The sequence below is a fragment of the Dromiciops gliroides genome, chromosome 3 (genome assembly GCF_019393635.1).
Source record: "Dromiciops gliroides isolate mDroGli1 chromosome 3, mDroGli1.pri, whole genome shotgun sequence".
In the NCBI taxonomy this organism is placed as follows: Eukaryota; Metazoa; Chordata; class Mammalia; order Microbiotheria; family Microbiotheriidae; genus Dromiciops; species Dromiciops gliroides.
Window position 1 is genome coordinate 186295468 of NC_057863.1, and position 21581 is coordinate 186317048.

Consider the following 21581-nt stretch of genomic DNA (forward strand, 5'->3'; position numbering starts at 1 on the left):
TCTGAGAATCAGGTCATCCAAAAGGTAATGGAGAGATGCACAGTAGGCATAAAAGGCATATTGCCAATCAAGAATTGTACATAAGAATTGTGTGCAAAGAGTTGTATGAAAGATATCATCAAAGAGATGTATTACCTGAAAAGGAGTCGGGATAGATATATAGTTAAAGTGAGAAATGGACCACCTTTCTACTGTATAGCTACCCACGAAATGGTGAGATAAAGAGGAAGGAGCCTAGTACGTTGGATGGGAGATTCGTGAGAATGTGTAGACAATAGTCCCATAGGGTGAGAAGGCTAGATTGGGAATGATCTATACTCACATTGATGAGATTATGGATCTATCAAAACATTAAATTATAAGCACATACTCATATACACATAAGTATGCATACATTTATATTTCAGTGGCAGCACTGGATAATGTTGCTGAGCCCACTAAATTCAAGAACTGTTTCCTGATTTGAATTATCTACTTTATGTTAAAGTCACATAGGATTCATAGATATAAAAACTGCATAAGTTTCTACACATCCCCTTTCTGGTCTCCTGTGGGTCTGCCAACAGCCTATGCCACTTTTGTGCACCCCAGAAAATATAATGGGAGATGAAGCTAGACTTTGCCTCCTAGGAGCCCTCAGGGTGAAAAGCAAAAAAGCTAGGACAGCCTTAGAACAGGCTCTGGAAAAAGAAAAAAAAGGTCAGAACAATGAAATAAATGATGATTCTAAATGTAACCTTCAGGCATTATGGAATTAGGCAGCCCATGTCTCAGGTAAAAAAAAGGAAGAAATATAATAGGTTTTGTTAACTGTCAAAGGAACTTTCTGTAATGCCTATTAAATTGACCTGCTGTTCAAAAGAGTCCATAACTACAAAAACAGTGAGTGCCATGTCCAATTCTCCCTCGTCTCCATGTACAGTATGGGAGGTCGAGGTTTAGATATAATTTTCAGGCCTATCTCAGGTTATTTCTGATTCTGAGCATCCCATTATGACAACATAAACCTTTTGTGAAGCCACAATTCTAGGGAACAGTCTCTATTTGAATAATGGTCAGAAGAAATCACAGAAATACAGAATTATAGAATTTAGAGTTACAGTTTTTCCCCCAATTAAATCCATTCTCCAATCAAATGCCAAAGTTATTTTCCTAATTGGAACATCTGATCATGTCACCCACCTATTTACGAAACTCCGTTAGCTCCCTATAACCACCAAGATCAAATATAAAATTTTCTGTTTGTCATTTAAAGCTCCTCACTGTCTGTGCTCTTTCTACCTTTCTAGGTTTCTTATACTTTATTCCTATATATAGATTCTAAGATTCAGTTAACTTGCTGTTACTTGTACAGGCTACTCCATGTTCTACCTCCCAACTTTTTACTGTCTGTCTTCCATACCTAGAATGCTCATTCTGTTCAATTCTGCCTCTTGGAATCCCTGGTCTCCATCAAAACTCAGGTCAAAGATAGCCTTGAAGAGACTTTTCCCTATCCCCTCACAACTACTTCCTTCCCTCTGAGATTGCCTCCCATTTACACCATATATATTTTGTATGTTCATAGTCATTTGAAGGTTATCTCCTGCATTGGAATGTGAGATCCTTGAGGACACAAATTGTGTATTTGCCCTTCAATGTATCTCTAGTCTTATGCACAGTGCAGAAGGTAAGAGCTTACTTAACACATGTTTATTGACTGGAAGTGGCTTCAGTGAATGAAAGTCTTTACAGAAATTCTTCTTACCCCACCCCTATCCCAACATATTCTCAAGTCCTTAGTATTTGAGAAAACTAATGTTAATTACAGTAATATTGTTACCCACAATGATAATGTCTCTTTTGTTGTTGTTGTTTTTGTTTTGACATGTAATTGAGCTTAGGGATGTCTTCATTGTAAATTTCCCTTGGTTGATGAAATTGAGGCCACATTACTTGGGTTGAACTTCCTTTAATTATCTCTTCAGGAATCATCACTTCTCCTGAAAGGTGTAGCAAAGTGCTTGGAGTCAATGTACTCTCTCTCTATGACAGCAAAGTATGCTTAAAAGCAGGAGTATAGCAGCTAGGTGATGCAGTGGATAGAACACTGGGCATGTAATGAGGAAGATTTCTCTTTATCAAATCAGATCTGGCCTCAGACATTTACTAGCTGTGTGACTGTGCACAAGTCATTTAACCCTGTTTGACTTTGTTCTTAATCTGTAAAATGAGCTAAAAAAGGAAATGGCAAACCCTTCCAGTATCTATGCCAAGAAAATCCCAAATGAGGTTATGAAGAGTTAGACATGACTGAACAACAATGGTTTTTATGCATGAGGAAATTTGTGCTCCCTAACATGGGAAAAAAGTGAGCAATTTCATCAATTACTCTTCTGTTTCCATTTCAGTTGTTTTTCTTTTAGCGAAAAGGTCAATTTTATTGTTCTTTGGTTTAACTAAAAGGTTATTTCTTAGTTAGAAGATATTAGTGGCCATTTAACAAGTGGAACTGTAAGAAATTAATAACTGTGACTATCATGAGTTTTACAGTTGTTTAGGAAACCAAGCTCATACAATACTTTCTATATGGGAATACTTTAAATCCAGGCAAAGGGTTTATTTAAACAAACAATTTGATTTTCCAGTTCAAACAGGAAAATATGGATAGTTCACAAATTTCCTAATTCTTTCCTACTGTGGAACATTCTGTCTTTAGTGTCAACAGCTGTATCTATCCAAGAAACTTTTAGTTTACAAATGGGTTATATTCCCAAACATTCAATTTAAATTTAGGAACTGACTGCCTTGCTACTTTTATTGTATGAGTAAAGAAATAAAACCACAATAGCACTGAGTAAGACACTTGGTCACCCTAGGCTTCAGTATCCTGATCTGTAAAATGAAAAGGTCCAACTAGATGGCCTATGTGGTCCCTTCCAGTTGCCTTAAGTACTAAATGTCACTACTTAAATGTCACTACTCAGAAACCATGTATCTATAGATCATGCATACCATGTTCCAAAAAAGAGTTGCAAGGCAGTGGCAGGGTATGAGTGACATGCATCACAAATAATGAAATTTATCTAAACAGACTGAAAACAAATGGTTACTAATGTGGAAGTCATATCAGAATGAGCATTTGTGGTCAATCATACTATTAATTAGCAAAAGCAAAAGTTAAAATCAACACCATAATAGAAGAAAGGATAAAGATGCATGAACCCTGAGCACAGTTTTAACAAATTCAATCTGATTTATTGAAATAAACCATTGATGTTGAAAAGTGGAAATGGAAATAAAAGTATCAAAGAATAAATTAAATAAAAAATAAGCACAAAGCACCATGATTAGAGCTAGGGATAAAAATTGAACAAAAAGATAGACCCTTCTCTCTCAGAGCCCATGTTCTAATGGGAGAAGACAGCAGATATTGGAAAATTCAACTTCATGGTGAACAAAACCTGGGGTCTAGATGACTCAAGGCCACAGCAAAACCTAGAGATATGGATGGCAAGCAATGCAATTTGATAGAAATACAGAGAGGGGATAAGACTGGTGTACAAATATTTTTAATGTAATTTCAATGTGACAGTTATTCATTGTTAACACTGAACAATTTGACAGTACCAATGATTTTGGAGGTGAGAACTTTCCAGTTCTGTAGAATCTCTGACTGCTGAGGAGGTGGGGGGTTGCAACACTTAGCAGAGGCAGTTGCTTTGCTTGTTGTTTCCTTTAGGGTTGTTCCCTTGATTAATGGGAACAGGGTTGAGCTTCAAGTAGGGTTGGAAACCCTATTGAACATTGCTGTTCCATTTACAAGAAGAAGTAAGTGGGCTAAATATTTGTTTCTATGTGTAAAAGCTGACCCTGGATGATCCAATTGCCCATCTGAAATTGGTATATGGTAGAAATGATGTAACCACAGGAGGCCTATCCTGCTCCTTTACCTATTCCCTTCAATCCCTCCAATGGCTGGGCCACACAGAGAATAACCACCTAATCTTATTAGTCTTAATAATTATTATAATTAATAATCTTACTAATCTTAGTCCTGCTACAGCCTAAAGTACTATATATTAGTAGTTTCAAACTCAAATAGAAACAGTTTCTAAAACCTGATATATGGATCCCTGAAGGCTGCATATTGACTTAGAAAACCATATATTAATATTGTCTATGTTCTATTGTATTTTTACTTATTTTGTCAAATATTTCCCCATTACACTTTAATATGCTTTAGGAAGCTCTTGGGGATGTTGTGGGCTGTGTATTGACACCTTTGCACAATACTTTACCATCCACTCCGCATCTTTACCCTGCAAATCCCTGGCCTTGTCATCTGCCTCCTTAGGACTCACCTCTTCATCCTTAGGAATTGCAGGCTTTTCTATGAACCTTACAACTGAAATTTGTTTTATGTATTATGTATTATTAGTATATGAACTTGAGAGAGCAAGGACTTTTTTTATGTCTTCATTCATTTATTGACTATTTTTTAACATAGTGCTTGATAGTAAGTTTGATAGTAATCAGTGTTCTTTCATTCATTTAGGAATGACTTATATATAGTCAGACAGTATGTGTTAGTGCTAGGACTAAATCCATATCTCCCAAATCCCAGTTTGGGCATCCTTTTTACTGCCACTCTAAGAGATTTCTTATGGTAGGAGTAACTAAAATGTGAATAGTGAAAAACAGAAAAGAAGGGAACAAATCCAAGTGGTCCTTCTAAAAGTAAAACATAAAGTAGTGAAGAGTATGGTATTTGTAAAGTTCTTTGTAAACCTTTAGCCACTATATAAGTACCAATTGTTATTATTTTTAAAACTACCATGGTGGTATTGGCCCAACACAGTTTAGCTGTTGTGTATCTGGTGAAAAGAAGGTAGAGTACCCTTGAAGTAAGAAGAATGAATGGGTACATAGAATAAAACCCACTGTTCATGTGTATTCACATGTCTTATGTTCATGACTTGGGAATTGTTATTTGTGAATATTTTATGGTTATGAATATTAGAATATATTTATATTCTTTTATCTAAATAGTATGAGAAATATTAAAGTTCTTCTGGAGTTACTAACTGAATGCATATGTATGTACATGTATCTATCAAATATGGTTTTTTAGATGTATAGATTTTTCTGATGCAAATCTTCATCTGTAAAATGTAATTTCATGGTAAATAGAAATAATTCATATGAATCAAGAAGTCAATATTGTCATAATCAGAAGAACATACCACTGACAATCAAATTATAGTATTAAAATTTCAGCAGGGAAAATAGAATACAGTTGGAAAAATTTTAATTTATACACTGTATTCCAATTCCATTTTCCCCCTGCAGATAGAATATGCAGTTCATTCTACCCATTGAAGGGGAGGGAGCTCTATCTTTCTCTCTCTCTCTTTTACACACACACAAACTAAGGAACAGGAATATGTGAAGGGGAGAAGGGGAAGGGAGGATATCAAATGAGAAGAGGGGATTAGGAGTGAAGGAAAGACAGTCAGTGGGAAAAGGATCACCTTAAAAATTTTTAAAGTAACTGAAGGAATATAATACTGTGTTAACAGCAGAAGAGGGAACTTGAAACTGAAAAATTTCTACAGTGACAACATTAATACAGCTAGAATAAGAAGAAAAGTGGTCATATGAAAAAATATCTTTGTATAAAATTTTACCGATAAGGGTTTGGTATCTAAGATATATAAAGAATGCATACACGCACACATATATGTATTTAGAACTAATGGCCATTCCCAAATAGATAAATGATCAAAGATGATAATGAATGAACAGTTTTTAAAAAAACTGCAAAGCATTTACAACCACATGAAAAAATGCTCCAAACCACTAATAAAACAACCTTGAAATTTTAGTTCATACCTACAAATTGGCAAAATGAAAAAAAAAAATTGCAACAGTTAGTGTTAGGTTGTGGAAAGATTGACACATGAATACATTGTTGGTGGAGCTGGGAAATCATACAACCATTTTGGAAAGCAATTAGGGAATATGCAAATTAAATGACTAAAATGTCCATTCCTTTTGACTTATACCCCAAGGAAACCATTGATAAGAAAAAAAATTTCCATATACTCCAAAAATATTTATAATATCACTTTTGGTGATAGCCAAGAATTGCAAACTAAGTAGATTGGGGAATGGCTAAATAAATTATGGTATGTGAATGTAATGGGATATTACTGTGCTAAATGCTGTGTGTTGAATATAGAACATGGAAAGATCTATATGAATAGAAGTATTGACAAGAAAAGTATATACATAGTAACTATGATAATGTAAATGGAAAGAATGACATACCAAAGAACCCAGAAGTAAATGTAACATAAATGTAATTTTGTTAAATTATAAATACCAAAGGGACTTAAATGGAGAGAAGTTAGAAGACACTCTCAACCTAGTCCTTTGTAGAGGTGAGAGGTCCACAGGTATTACACATTGCACATATTCTCAGATTTCTTCAATGGATAGATTAGTTGTGCTTTTTCCCCTTTTTCCTCTTCAAAAACTACATACAGTATATTTTGGTGATGTAAGAAATAAAAAATATCAATAGAAACATAAAAAGCCCCACAGAAATAGAGAACTTGAGGACAGATTTCAGGAGAAGGATGCTAACAGTTTTAAAATTGTTTAGTTTAGGGACATTCAGGTGGAGATATCTAAGCAACTAGATGAAAATAAAGGCTTGGAGTTTTGGCAAAACATCCCCTTCGAGCCCCAGCTCAACTCATAGGTCTCCTCTCTCCATGAATCCTTTTCAAATTCTTCCCCCTCTCCTAGCTGAAAGTGATCTCTTTCCCCTATCCCTGTTGTCTAATAATTCTGTGTCTGGATCTTCCATTTTCATTATGTTCTTATCTCTCCCCTAGAATGTAAGCTCTTTGAAAGCAGGTCTATGTTGTATTTATTTTTTGCATTCCTAATGTCCAGCATCTTGCACAAAAACAATGCTTAATAAATGTTTGTGAAATGACTTACTAATTTTCAAATTAATAGAATACAATAAAAAGTTTGATGACTGCTATCACTGTTCTTACCTTTTCATACTGCTTCTCTCTTCTTGTCTTTCCTCCTGTTTCCTCTTCTCACTTCATCCCCGTTTTCACAGTTCATGGGTATATCTGTTCTACCCTTTGCTCTTCTAGATCGTGATTGGGTCTCTGTGATGATGACCTCCGCCTGATCTTGTTGACAATATTTCATCTCTTGAGTTCCTCTTGGCTCTGACTGCTATTCTATGAGCTTTGGCACAACTCTTCCTCTTTCCTGCTGTGAGAAAAATGGTTGGTAGAAAATTCAAGCTGCTTGAATGCCAGATAGCATTTTTAAACTCTAAAATAGTCTGTTTTTGAGTAAAGACAAGCAATTAAAGGTTTTTATTCAATGTGGAAAAATATACTTAAAATGTTTTGAGATAGCTAGCTGACAAATAAGACATTTATTAAGCACAATCCACGTGCCAGTACAAAATATAAGCAGGCAACACAGTTCTTGCCCTGAAGAAGCTTACATTCCATTGGGAGAGATAATACATGAAGAGTAAATGGGAAATAGAGGTTGGTTTGCAGGCAGTCACATAGTATGGAGAAATGTGGAGTCCTCGTTATAGGCAAGAGAGGGCAAAATTTCACCTATCACAGCCAGGTACTCAGGGCAGAGACCAAGGTGCTGGTGTGTGTGTGTGTGTGTGTGTGTGTGTGTGTGTGTGTACATGTGTGTGTGTGTTGGGGGTAGGGGGATGAGGATAATGATGTGAATGAAGGCAGCATGGTATTGGGGGTGACTCTTTACTCCTGTAGTAGGGGAATATAGACAGTGAGAAAGCAACTAGAATGTGGTAAATTATCCTTCAAAAAATCCCATCAGGAGAACATCAAGCCAGAAGTCTCTTTGAAGGTATGGGTTGGCTCTGGTTGGGCAGTTTGGTTTTAAGTGTTTGAAGATGGGATAGTGCACTTCAAATGCCAGAAGCAACCATTTTTAATCAACCTATTCCTCACATGATATATTAGGATTCCTCCCATTTGATGTATGATTGATCCCAAGTCCTAGCTGTAACACCTCTATATGTGTTTTTTAAAGCAGTACAGAAGGGCAGGCTAGGGGTGTGCTGCTGTATGCTTTAATCCTAGAAGGGACTGAATATTGAAGATGAGGGCTTTATTAAAGGTACATCCATCACTTACTAAATCTAAATATGTCACACTTATGTGTGACAATCTCTTCATTTAGGTACATCTTGTACCTTTCAAACAAATGTGATATTGTGACTATTCCCTTTAGACAAGAGACATATCCATTTCCTGAGCCTAATACTAGATTATACATATAGTGGACACTTCATTAATATGGTTGAATGACTGGCCATGTTGAATTCAAGAGAATATTCCTTTCATTTTTGGAAAAGTCAGAAATTGCCTTTAATGGGAAGCTTAAAGTACTGTTTTTTTTTTTTAACATTTTGAACCCATTTCTGAAAATTCATACAGCATTAAAACAACTTGTAAAATGATCAAAAGAATGAATGTAGCTCAGAAGGAAATGACCTACACTTCTTTTCCCCTTGGAGGATATATGATGGTCCATATCTATTATCTCCTTCTGAAGTTCTATTACTATATCCTACAAAGAATCTTCTTAATCATAACTCAGCAGAATAAAAGTTATTTTTGAGCTTCATTGGATCATTACTTACATAGTACTTTGTTTCATGCTTCTCTTATATATTATTATTTTATTTTGTATTATAGTTTTTATGGATGCTATATTCCTCCTCTCACCCTAAATTATAAGCCTAATTAATATAAAGTCTTATTTATTACTGTATCTTCCTCAGCACTTGGTACAGTGCTTCAAATGAACTAAACCCTTTCAATCTCTAGATGATGCCTGGACTACACTTACTCCTGATTTCCAGCTGTAAGACTAGCTAGCTTTGGGGGCAGCTAGGTGGTGCAGGGGATAGAGCACCAGCCCTGGAGTCAGGAGTACCTGAGTTCAAATCCGGCCTCAGACACTTAACACTTACTAGCTGTGTGACCCTGGGCAAGTCACTTAACTCCAATTGCCTCACACACACAAAAAAATAGCTAGCTTTATTCACGATTCATCTCAAGTGAAACTTTTTTTGATCTCCTTAGTTATTGGTGCCTCCTCCTCCCTCCTCAAATTATCCTGCATCTTTATGTTTTCATTCTTCCTTCATAGAGAACTCCTTCATACTTGGGATTATTTTATTTTATCTTTGTTTCTTCTGGTTCTAGCACAACACCTTGCACTTACTAAATGATTGTTAATTGTACTTGACTACTTTTGTAGTCAATCTCCTAGAAACTGTTAATAGTGTATAATCGGGGGCAGCTAGGTGGCGCAATGGATAAAAGCATTGGCCTTGGATTCCGGAGTACCCGAGTTCAAAGCTGGCCTCAGACACTTGACACTTACTAGCTGTGTGCCCCCGGGCAAGTCACTTAACCCCCATTGCCCAGCAAAAAAACAAAAAAACAAAAAAATAGTGTATAATCATGATTACATGGGTGAATTCTGCAGATAACATAAACTAGGTGACATATCTTGACCAAAAGGATGAGATGAAAGTCTACAGTGTATCAGGAAGGTCCACTATAGAGAATATTATGGTAAAACTTGGACATCACATGAAATATAAAAGTATAGAGGACTAGGGAGTCACATTAATAGCTAAAGTACCTACACAGATAAAACCAAGCATATATAAAAATGCTTTTAACATTAATATATTAATAGATACCCAAAAATCTCCTAGATAATGCCTACTGTACAGAAATGAGCAAACACTTGTAAATTACACACCGCTTCTATTAGCACAAATGTAAATGAAAGTGATGTTAATTAAATCATACATTAGTTTGAAAAGAAATTTTATTTTTGCCCAATATGAGTCACATATTCTGTCAGGAATATATCTTAAGAAGGGCTTTCCCCCCCTGTATCAGTATGTGGAGCAAAATTTTATTAACATTAATTTGAATTCTGTGCATAGAGTCTGAGAAAACATGCCCAAATATGTTGCTTTGAAAGTCAATATGTTGCAATTCATTCACAGTAAGGCTGTTTTTTAAAGCATACATTGTCACCTGCCTGATTACTATTTAGTAAGCACATGATCAGTCTCTGTGTGAAGAGTAATTTTCCTGGTCCTTTTAGTATTTTTTTCCAAAGGATTTTCACTTATGAAAAGTGAGTTCATGTTATTTTGACACTAGCATGTGCTCTGCCATATGTTATATCTACATGTGGGTTATTTGGGCCTGAGAAGTCCCTTTTAATGGTGGTGGGACTGTAACCAATAAACAATAGCTAAAAATTATTTAGCACTTTAAGGTTTGCAGTTCCTTGTGTGGAGCTAATTCAAGGCTATCCTGATTCTTATAGGGTCCAAGTACCTTTGAAAAATGCCAAATTCCTTTGAAAAAAGATCATTTGTGGTAGAGCAGTGTGAGAAAATAATTATTAATTTCTAGGAGAAACCCAGACATTAGTTTTAGTTGCTCTCTCCCCCTCAATCAGCCTGGGATGAGGCTTCACATGAACAAAAGGAATGCAGATTGATCCTTCTGATTAGCTAGGGGAAGAAAGACCTAGAAGGTTGGAATTTGATCTTTAGACCATTCCTCCAAGTCATGGCAATCAATGGAGCTGAATGATGCTAACCAATTAGCTTAGATCAATGTATGGTGACCCACCTCTACTAAAAAGAGAATAAAAAGACTGAACTACAAGCGGCTTGCTCTCTTCTTCCCTGTACTCTTTTTTACTCTCCACATGTCCTTCCCTTGCCCTCTTGGCTCAATATGCTGGGTATGTAATTGTTTAGGCCTGTAAGCCTATGAATGGTGGGGAAGTCAGGGAGCCATGTGGTTAATACTTTAATAATATGTGATATTAATCAATAATAAATGCTTACTGCCCAAACTGGTGCAATAGCCATTAATATATAATTTAGAAAACCCAGCCTAGTCCCCCAGGAATTTAAATAACACAGTAGGACAAGCAAGAGGATTGAAGAGATAAAAACATGCTCAGTTCTTGTTTCCCTTCCTTACTAGCTAGAGAACTGTGTGACCTTAGAAGAGTCATTGTCTATTATCTCACATGGGGTAGTTATGTGACACAGTGGATAAAGCACCAGCGCTGGATTCAGGAGGACCTGAGTTCAAATTTGGCCTCAGACACTTGACACATACTAGCTGTGTGACCCTGGGCAAGTCACTTAACCCTCATTGCCCAGCCAAAAAAATTTTTTTAATTAAAAAAAATTATTTTATCTCACACATAAAGTGGGATTAATCCCTGCACTGATTATTTCAAAGAGATTGTTGTGAACATCAAATGAGGCAGTGTGAAAGCATTTTAAATCACAGTATACTATATGAGCTATTATTACTATATGTGTATGTATTTCCTTCTCTGAAGGGAGGAATAGATCTCTAGCACATCCACAATATCTTACTAGATATACATGATATCTAAAGTAGTCATTAGCCTGATAAAGATGAGATCCAAAGAGAGTGAGGAAAAATGATCACAAAATTTTATTGCTTGCCTTCTAATTTGTTTATGGCTTTAGAAAAGCCTTTTCATTTTCTTCTTCATTTACTATATCTGTTAAATGGGAACAATGGCATAGACTTTCTTAGCATGTTTAGGATACGATGTAAAATGCTTGCAGCCTATATGAATTGCATTGCATACATTTTATTTGTATTATACTATTTGCATTTATTTTATTTTTATAACAAATAATATAGTGGAAATTGAATATGCACTTCCAAATAAAAAAGATATATTGAGTTGAAAAGGCAACTATCACAAGATTCTCTAACAGCCAAAAAAATACAGAGTTAATGGGTAATTACTTATGCTTATTTATGTTCTTTCCTCCCAATTTGATATCACTTTGGAAATCTTTCATTTCGCTTCATATAGTGGCCAGTTGGAATCAGAAATCAAATGATGCATATATTTATCATAGCTACCCACCTTTTTGGAACTGTTACATACAAGCACACTGATTACAGATGCTTATGACGCTATCTAAAAATTCTGAAGAAACAAAATCTAATATACCGTGATATTTTTGGCTGCTTTTAAAAGAGATACCTGAACATCGAAATAAAGCCTATGTGATTCTAATTCTTTATGTCTCCCTCTCTGTTTCTCTATCTTTGTCTCTTCTATCTCTCTCTTTGCGCCTCTGTATATCTGTTTGATTCTGTGTGTGTGTGTGTGTGTGTGTGCACGAGTGTGTCTGCTTGTCTGTCGTTGTTCTTATTTGTTTTTTGGGCAGGGCAATGAGAGTAATGTGACTTGCCCAGGGTCACACAGCTAATAAGTGTCAAGTGTCTGAGATCAAATTTGAACTCAGGTCCTCCTGAATCCAGGGCTGGTGCTTTATCCACTGTGATACCTCTCTGCCCCCTGCTTTTCTGTCCCTGTGTCTCTCTGTCTCACCTGTCTCTTCTCTCTATTTGTGTCTCTGTCAGTCTTTCTATTTTTCTGTCTCTTATGCCTCTCCCTCCCCCCCCCCCCACCCCGGTCTCTGTCTCTCTTTCTCTCTGTCTTTGTCTCTGAATCTCTCTTGTAATGATCTTCCTAGCTCATTGGCTCTCTCTTCTCCTCTCCTTCTTTCTCTGCTCTTTTTAAATCTTCTTCACTGACACTATTGAAGTTGCATTGCTGAATTTTATACACACTAAATATTTAGTTTCAGTAACTAAAGAAAGCTGAGCAAGGCTAGTTTATGTAATTTCACAAGTGTGTTCTTAAAGTCAAGCATATTTCTCTTAAAGCATATTGAATCATTGAATTGTGTATATTTGTAATAAAACAAAGATAATATTCACATAGAACTTCAGTAATTTATAGCCAATTTATCAATGACCATGCAGCTGTACTCGCTGTAGTTAAAAAAAAAAAGCTCACTTAATGTTTACATAGGCTTTGAAAGCACAGCATCTTAGCAGGGGAACAGGAAGCCACTGGAGTAATTAGAAAGGTACATTGTAGAGCATGTAATGGTAGAAGGATGTTTGTATTATAGTCCAACACATCATTAAGGATACAATTGTTATTTAATGTGGCACAATCATCTTTCTACTCTTCATGAAATCCACTTAAGTAATTACCTTCTTAGCTCATTGGCTCTATGAGCTGACTGCTTAGGAAGTGTTATATCTAAGGAAATACTAAACCTTGGTTTTCATAAGTGCCCCTCTTTTTTAGCTGATTTTTATTAGCATTCTCAAAAATGAAGACCTTTTTTCTTGACCTGAAATGCTAAGGGAAATACTAGATGCATACTTTTTTTAGAAAATAAATGTATTTGAAGGATTTGCGAAGATGAGTGTGCATTAACCAAGGGCTCCCTGCTTTCAACCATTCATGTTTACAAAATCCAGCTTAAATGAAGCTGCTACCCACATGATATATTGGAATATGTAGATTCAGTTTGACATCTGCTTTGGCCAGTCAGTTTTTTAATGAGGCCAAAATGCTGTTTTAAAAGTTGCTTTGGTTTTCAATTTTCAGGAGAAGAATAAATCTGTAAGAAAAAAAATCTCTTGAAAAAGTTATAAGCAAGGACTTACAGAGCTATGTGGGTCTTTATAAATGCTGCCTAATTTTTTTCAAAGCTCATGTTCTATATCAGAGAGGCCAAAAGATATAGAATGGAAAGACTTACAGTATATTTTCAGAACACATTAAAATGTCTTCTTAACAGATTTTTATGATCATCTGTACCCAGGACTCACTTGCAACATATATTCAGTATCATTTAGGAAAGGCTGCACAGAATTGAAATCACTTGACAATGTATATCTGCATTTTAAACTTGACGCTCACTTCCCAAAGATGCTGTAATAGCCATGTTTACTATCATTACCATGAGGTAAGTCTGAAATACCTTTATCTTATTTGGTAGCTCTATGTTGGATGCTCTTTGTTTGAACAGAAGTGTCAGCTGTATTTTACTTTATTATATAAAAAAGTTTCAGAATTTAATTAAGGGTCAAGTACCAGCAGTAGATAAATGCAGCAGCTAAAGCATATTTCTGATCACTCTGAAGTCTGCAATCATGAAAATTATTATCATTGAGTAAAACTGGTCTCAATGATGGTGACTGGGAGCTGGAATCTGTGTTACTCAGCCATAATTTACATAATAATGGGTTCCCAGTTTTCATCAGCACCTTTTGTTTGTACAGTGCTTACTGCTACAGTAAATTGTCAAAATGTCATTCCTCTCCAATCAGCCAGAAAATATCAACAGTAAACAAGGCACAAGAAGAAATTCCCTGATTAAAAGTATGGCAGAGGTAATAGTAAAGCTGAATTTTCAGTGATAGCCGAAAACATTCTCTTCCATACATGCCCTCTACCATAATACAGTTGTATAGCTTATGAAAAGTACTCTTTCCTCTGTCCCCTTTTAATGAAGAAATACCACTCTGCCGGTGATGTTACTGTGAAAACCTCTGAAGTACCACAGGGGATTAATCTATTTACATGTGTATTTGTCATTACCACTCTGTTCTCTCTAGCTTTAGAGCAACCCCCCCCCTTTTATTTGGCAGAGTGATGTACATCAATCTAAGCCAAATTCTCTTTCTGCCCTTTTCTTGTTCACCCACTGACCTCCTACTGCTTCCAAAAGGAGTCACAGGTTTATTAAAGAGCTAAGTGGTCAAAAGAACCTGGTCCAATAATGCCCTGCCATCACCCCATGTAGTTACAGAGTTTCTTTCATCAGGTGATCTTTAAGCTTTTCCCCAACAAGTTCTCTTCTTGTTTCATAGATAAAGAACATGGAGCTCAAAGAGAATAAGATACATGCCCCCAAGTCACATCTTGACTTTGGAGCTAGGAAAGAAGTCTAAGACATTCAGGTTCATGTTTCTCTCATAGACTGGGCTCCTTCTCACCTTACTTTGCTAACTAATTCACTGCTGTAGCAGACACAGCATAGATGTCAGTGTCCCCAAACAAATAGTGTTAGCATCTTGAACCTGGTCAATCTCCAACCTCCTCTTTTACCACCTGCCCTTCTTCCTCGTTTACTCGCTCCCCTGACCAATTATACTCATATAGAGTCTGATGGAAACCTTCAAAGTATAGTACATGAAATCAATGTATCTTTTTCTTGCTTATATAATAAGAGCAGAGGAAGGAGAGGATGAGGATGAATTAGTATAGTATTTTCCTTAGAACCTTTATAGTTACAAAGTATATTAAAATTAAAGACTTCACATTGTGTTTGAAATAAAAACGAATATTGTGGCATCCTGCCAAGGAGTCCCAGAAATCACTCTTCTGTGGAATTGAAACATTTGGCTCATATAATACTTAATTTATTTTTATGAAATGACAAGTTATATAAATGTATGTTTAAAATAGAGGAGCATAACACTTAAAAAAGTTTCTTTGTATTCTGGCTCATAATAGTTAACATAGTCAGGGCATATATGTAAACAGAACTAAAAACAATAAACTCCCCTCAAGTGGGTTTTCTAAAGTGATACGTTCCTAAAATGTTTCAAAAATTTGATCATGGAGTTGAGTCCCCCCAGAAAATAAAAAGGCTTACAGTGTCTTCTTTTGAAAGTGAATGGGAGTTTTTAAAATCTATTGAAATGAAGTGTTGACATGAGGAAATATTTCGAAGAGTTTTTTCTCTTTTTTTTTTTCATCATACACTTTATTTTGCTTGGCTACTTTTAATTTTTCCCCCCACTTCTTCTCTTTGAAAATCCTACATTGTCCAAACCCTTTCGATTAAGTAGCTCGCCTGAATGAAAGCACTGTGATGATGTGGCAGTGCATCCATAAACAGGGAGCCTCTCAAAGCTGGGCAGAATGCTGAGAAATAGGGTTGATCAGTGGTAATTACTCTGACACCTCATGCAGTACAGGGAATTAACTTCCAGGACTTTGGGCCGAATGAAGAAGAAGTTGATGTTCCACGATGTGAATGCATCAGTGCCTGAACCCATTACCAGTTTAAACGGAGATGGGAATTTACTATACACTTTTTTTTTTTTGGTTGGGAATGTAGAACGGTGTGCAGAAAATGAGAAAGTAATTCAGGATGCCAGAGGAACAGCAATTTGTATTTTTATTAAGTTCTTTACCTTCAATTTCTATATCAGACAAATAAAGAAATAAAAGAGGAAGTCCACAGTAACCACTTAAAAAAAAAGATGCCCATTGTTTCAAAGAGTAGGTTAGGGCATCTTTCACAAAAGTAGGTGAAGATAGTCTATGGCAAACCTCTTGGAGACTAAGGTGCATAAAAATACATAGCAGGAGGGAAAATGCAGCTAAAAAGGCAACTAGTTAGCAGCTGCCACTATGACCTTTAACTGCATCCATGGTAACTGGGCTAAAGATGGAGTTCCATTTTATTATTCTCACACCCACAATGTTAAGCCTGTGAATCCCATTGCAATTTAATGGCTGAAATCAGAAGGCAGATCTGTGTTCATTGGACCAGTGCCGACATCCTCTTAGCTAATGAGCGCAATAAACATTTTCTTGCCAGGGAACCAATGCAAGTGGAAATATTATGCCATACAGAAATATATACCCAAACACAAAGAAATGGTCAGGCAAGGCAGTCCTTTATGTGTATTTGCATACGCTAACATTATAAGCCAACCATCTAAAGCAAGACAATATTGAGCTCCTAGACTATTAAAGAATGTGACATCCCCAAAAGCTCATTTTGAATAAGAAATCTAAAAAGAGTTATGAATTCTCGAGTTAATGACTAATCCTGCCTCTTCTATTATTTCCTTAATGAATCTTATTATTTTTAAATGTATGCTTCCCTTTATATGTCTCTAATATGCTGCATGCTTTTTTTTCCTGAACATGTACTGTACCCCCAGCTGAGTCAGAAACAATATAAAAGCACCAGTTTTAACAAGAAGAGGATTTTGTGCTAACTTTGTCTTCACTGCCATTTAATTCCTGGATTCTTAAGAATTAGTGACAACAATGTCATAAGTTTGTCATAGAAGATAAAACCTGCTGAAATACATAGATCATCCTTACTCGTTCGGAGATGCCAGAGCCACGGTGACAGCAGCTACCCTGGATCAGGGCTATTCCGAGTGCTCACACTTCCATCATCAAGAAACCTGGAACATTTGTAAGAAAAACACAGATGTAGGTTTAAAATGAAATTACAACTGAACCTGATATCCCAGATTTAGGAAACTGCATTTTAGGAATCTGCATTGGCAGAGTTACCAGAGAACATGACTTAAAATGCATGCAATTTAAACATCTATGGGCACCAATTCCGCACTCTCATATTTGTTCTTTCAACACAAAATAGTCGCTTATCAGTATTAAACTTTGACTGTGTAAAGAAAGGTATTGCTGGAATCTGAAGGTCACCAAAAAAAAAATCTCCTTGACCTCTTCAGTAAACTGTCCTTATTGCTTCAATAAGGTGTGGTCCATCAAAGACCTAAAACTACTTCAATATATTCATTAAAAAATGATAGATGAAATCTTTTTAGCCCTTTCGGTCAACTACTTCCTCAGTTTTAAAATGCCCTATGATTTTATTTTGGTTAAATCGTTAGCCTAGCATAAAAATGGAAGGCTTAATAACTTTTACTGTCAGGAACAATATATTTTTCTCATGGAGCAATGCCAAATATCCTTTGTAATAAAAAGCTTGAACTATTTTGCTAACAGAAGCTGCTTGTTCCGGAAACTGTAAAGGTCAGAGAGAAAATAATTTTGGTGCTTCTTATCTTTTAAAATAATGTCACTTATCATTACTAGGGAATTTGGGGATGGGAAAGAAAGGAGAAACAAAAAAGGTAAGAACATCAGCTCCTGCATATCCACACCTGTTTACTTTTTGAAAGGGCAGGATGTGCTTTAAACAATTAAAAAGAAACCCTGTTCTTTCACTTCAGAGAATTAAGAGATTAAGAATGTCACAAAGTCAATGAGATCTCCTGGGGAACATTAAAAAATAATATGCTTTTAGATCACATCATATATTAAATGACAACTGCCAATTTTTTAAAAAGAGTTCTCAAAAATCTTTGCTGAGTGACAATTTGAAGTTAAAATACTTAGTTCTTAACATTTCACATTACTGATGAGAAAAGCTTCTGCTCACTTGACTAATGGGAAGCAATAAGTGCTTCTCATTTATCCCAAGTAAAACTGGACCACGGTGGATGGTGTTTTATGGCCTAAGTGCTGATTTGTTTAATTAAGGAGCATCCAAGATAGGCTATTCCTAATACAATACTCATTCCTAAGTATTTAAATGTAGCTTTTGGGGGGAGGGAAGGGGGAAAAAGGTAGTCTCAAACTGTGGTTTCAATTGTTAGAGAAAACTAACAATGCAGATCAGTTATTGTCCTTCAACTTCTAGTCTTGGAAAATTGCTATGAGTAAATGAGGGGTTAAAAGGCAACACAGCCAGTATGTATTGGAGGTACTTGGGCCCTAGTCTCCCTAACTGTGAGATTCACCGTGTACTACACTATGATTCTTCTCTTACATACAAATATGCAAACTTATCTTACATAAAAAGATAGGGACTGTTTTTACTTTTCAGTATATCCCTACTACTTAGTACAGTGCCTGATCAATAATAAATGCTTTTCAATTGATTGATTTCTGCATTGGATTTTCCAATTATAATGATCCCTGTCCTATCTCCTTCAGTTTTTCCCATTTGTAGAATGGACATAATAATATCTGCTGCCTATTATGACTGTTCTGAAGATAAAAGGAATAACATATATGAAGTGTCCTTTTAGACCTAGAACCAAGACATAAACAAAAGAATGATCCTATATAATCTAATCTAAGTAAATTGACAACTTCATTAAGGTGGTGGTGGGCACAATCAGTATTATAAAACTGACAGTAAAACCTCTCCTTTACACTTTCTAGGGAACAGGGAGAAAGTGTTGCAAACAGAAGGAAAGCTTAAAGTATGAAAAATCAGTAATTTAACTAACTAGTACCGATTTTGAGTTCTGGGTAATCACATCCACACTAATATGAAGATGTATTCAGGTAATAAGGCTCCACCTCCCAATGCCTCTCATTGCTCTTATCGTTTGTGGCAGTGAATTCTAGCTCAATATTAGCACTTCTTCCTTTTCTCCAAATAGAAGAAGCAAGGGGAGAATATGGCATTTCAGTTCTATGGACAACAATTGCTGGAGAATAAGAAAATGGAAGTGCCAGTGAGTTAGGAATATACTTTACCTTTAATCTGGAGAAAACTGGAGCACACCTTAATCTGATCCAACTCACACTGTCTACAAAATCCGATTCTATATCTTCTCTTGTCCTGACAAGATTAGCTTCCTCCTCTTCTGTCTTATTCTAGGACAAGCCCAACTCAGGCCAGCCCAGGGGTTCAGGTTCAGGGTTGGAATAAAATAAAATATCATGGACCATAAAGTCACTAGAAACAATTTTACTTAGAATGCAATGACAAGGGATATAATTCTGGCTAACTTCAAATACAATTTACCACATCAATCAGTAACTCAATCAAAAAGGCAGCCCCCACCTAGACCAATGGGAATTCTGGTAAAAACATCTGATGCCAAATCCCACAGGCGTATTCTTTTATGCTGCAAGTGGCAAGAAAGTAAAATGTCTCTTCCCTCCTTTGAAATAACTAGTCAAGCCTACATAAAAGAGATGCTGCTCTTACTAGATACCTGCCCTGGCTTCCTTCAATTCTCAAGTCTCACTTTCTACAAAAAATAAAAATTAAAAATAAAAAAAATCCTTTTCTCAGTCTCCTTTAGTCTTAGTGCCTTCCTTCTAAGAATATCTCCAATTTATCCCATGTATATGGGATATCTTTGTATGTAATTGTTTATATTTTGTCACCCCCATTAAATTGTGAGTTCCTTGCTATCAGGGACTGTTTTTTGCCCTCTCTGTAGCTCCAGCTCTTAGCTCAATGCCTGACATAGAGAAATTGCTTAATAAATGCTAGTTGAATTAATAACTTCTAACATAAAGGATACTTGGCCTAATTTGATTTTTGTCCTGCTGGGCAAATTTTGTATGAAAATTCTATAATAATTTTATATTATTTTATATTATCTTTGGCAATTTATATTAATTTTATATTATCTTTGGCAACTCTTCCAACTACCACTCTTGCCATACTGCTTCAAAGGGCAGTGTGGTATAGTAAAAAGAATATTGGCTTTGGGGTATGGGGGTTTGTGTTTGGATCCTTCCTCTTAATATTTGTGTGACCTTGGGCAAATCTCTTTACCTCTTGGGACCTCAGTTTCCTCTTTACAAAATATAGAAATTCTAATACATGACTTCTAAAGTTCTTTCCAGCTTGAAATTTGTGGGATCAAAATTTCAATCCCACAAATTTCTCTCCCTAATCTTTTAAATTCTCAGAGATAAATGTAAATCATCATCATTCATCATCAACAAACATATCCTGAGTACCTGTTATTAGAAGGTAGGTATCAGGAAACTACAAAATGGCACAACTTTCCCTTGTACCACAAGAAACTTACAATGTACCTCAGGACACTGAAATAAAAGCGATAATATGTAAAATCTTTGTAAACCTTAGAGCTATTAAAATGTCAGCTATTATTAATAGTAATAGTACAGTGTAAATGTTATAAGTTTTAGAGAAAAGAAAACATTCTTGAAGACTAAGACATTCTGAAGAGCAGAGCAAGTTGGATTTGAGTTTGATCTTGTAGGAAAAGTAAGACTAAAGTGGAAAGGTGGGGGGAAGTCTCCTTTTAAAATAACTGTTTTGAGAAAGAACTCTAATGAACTGATAAACTCTGAGTGCAGATTGAAGCATATTTTCCCTTGTTTTATTTTCCTTGCTTTTTGGTGTGTTTTCTTTTGCAACATGGCTAATAAGGAAATAGGTTTTGCATGACTTCACAAGCATACTTTATATCATATTGCTTGCCTTCTCAAGGGCTGGGAGGGAGGGAGAGAATTTTGAACTCAAATTAAAAAAAAAGAATGTTAAAATTTTATACATGTAATAGGAAAATAATGAAAAAATAAAAAAATTTTTAAAAAGAAAGAACTTTAATAATATCAGGATTTTTTTGAGCTTGTGATTTCTTTGGTGTAAAGAATAGCTGGTGAAGACACTCCTTTTACCAATGCAGTCTGGCTCCCCTCTGCAGCTTAATTTTCTTAAAGCAGCAGTCTTTCTTATAAGAAGACTCCTTTCTTGTATCCCCTTCTCAAAATGTTTCTAAAATGTATAATTGAAAGAAATGCTAAATTTCAGTTAGAGGTTGGTGAATATGTTTTAATTTTTTTCCCATCCAAGTTAATGGGCCTTCAGATATAGATAGGTAAGTAGGTAGATAGATAGAAAAATAGATAGATGATAGATAGAGAGATAGAGAGATAGATAGAGAGATAGGTATAAGTATAGGTATAGGTATAGGTATAGGTATAGGTATAGGTATAGTTATAGGTGTGTGTAGATGTAGATGTAAATATAGATGTAGATG

The 21581-nt window shown here is 35.7% G+C and overlaps 1 long non-coding RNA gene across 3 annotated transcripts in view; it reads right to left on the minus strand.

The window, feature by feature from the left end:
- Positions 1-21581, minus strand: part of LOC122745286 — a 183668-nt gene that overhangs the window by 90594 nt on the left and 71493 nt on the right. For all 3 annotated transcript variants that reach the window (XR_006355448.1, XR_006355450.1, XR_006355449.1), the window contains exons 2-3: positions 17110-17195; positions 7053-7284 (exon numbers count right to left, since the gene is read on the minus strand). This is a non-coding gene — a long non-coding RNA (uncharacterized LOC122745286). The remainder of the gene's footprint in view (positions 1-7052; positions 7285-17109; positions 17196-21581) is intronic.